Genomic DNA, 831 nt, shown 5'->3' with positions numbered 1-831 from the left:
CCCTAATTTCTAGGAAACCATACTCAAGATGAATCATGTGACCAAATATTTAGGAAGAGGTCATCATTCAATGGAGTCTGTGAAGGAGGAAGCCACATGGAAAAGGTGGTAAGCAGGTTAGGTCCAAAAAATAGATGTTCACAAAGTAAAAATAATGTATTGTGTTATAGGTTTCATGATGCTTGTATGTAAACCAAATTAGATAGTTTTAAGAATGTTTTATACATCAGTTGGGGTCTCTATAAGCTACAATATGAGGTCCTAAATGTAAATATGAATCCATTTAGCTGTGGGGGCTAATACAATATAATCAAAATGGTTGCTTTTGGGTACACAATTGAAGTGTTTTCATCCAAAGTGTCATGTAAGGCATTATCGCTGGGTTACCCCAGGGTCTGAACCCATGTTAAATGTTTTTTGTACAAGTGTTAGAAATGTGCCCCTATGCTTACCCTGTAACTATGCTCAATTTACCCCACACCCTTACTAAGTTATACCAAGATTCCCCTTTTTTTGGACAACCTATGTTTTCTTTACTGTAAAGTTTACATCAATTCTGATTATTTCCAGGGATACACAACATCCTGAAATATATGTAGATATCTTTGTTAGAAAAAATATTATATTTCCCTTTTAAAAGGTAAAATGAGAATCGAGGTAGACTAAATTGATTACATTTACATTTTACCCTCAATATGAGAGAGTTGGTTTGGTGTCTCTAGCTTGAACGGTTTAAATGTTACTATTGGTGAGTTATTTGATGCACATTTATGCAAATGTATATCATCACAACAATTTTTTAAAGAATTGGAAGTTAGGATAGCCTGAGCA

This window comes from Salvelinus fontinalis, chromosome 27 (genome assembly GCF_029448725.1).
Source record: "Salvelinus fontinalis isolate EN_2023a chromosome 27, ASM2944872v1, whole genome shotgun sequence".
Taxonomy (NCBI): domain Eukaryota; kingdom Metazoa; phylum Chordata; class Actinopteri; order Salmoniformes; family Salmonidae; genus Salvelinus; species Salvelinus fontinalis.
Note: the sequence above shows the minus strand (reverse complement) of the source record.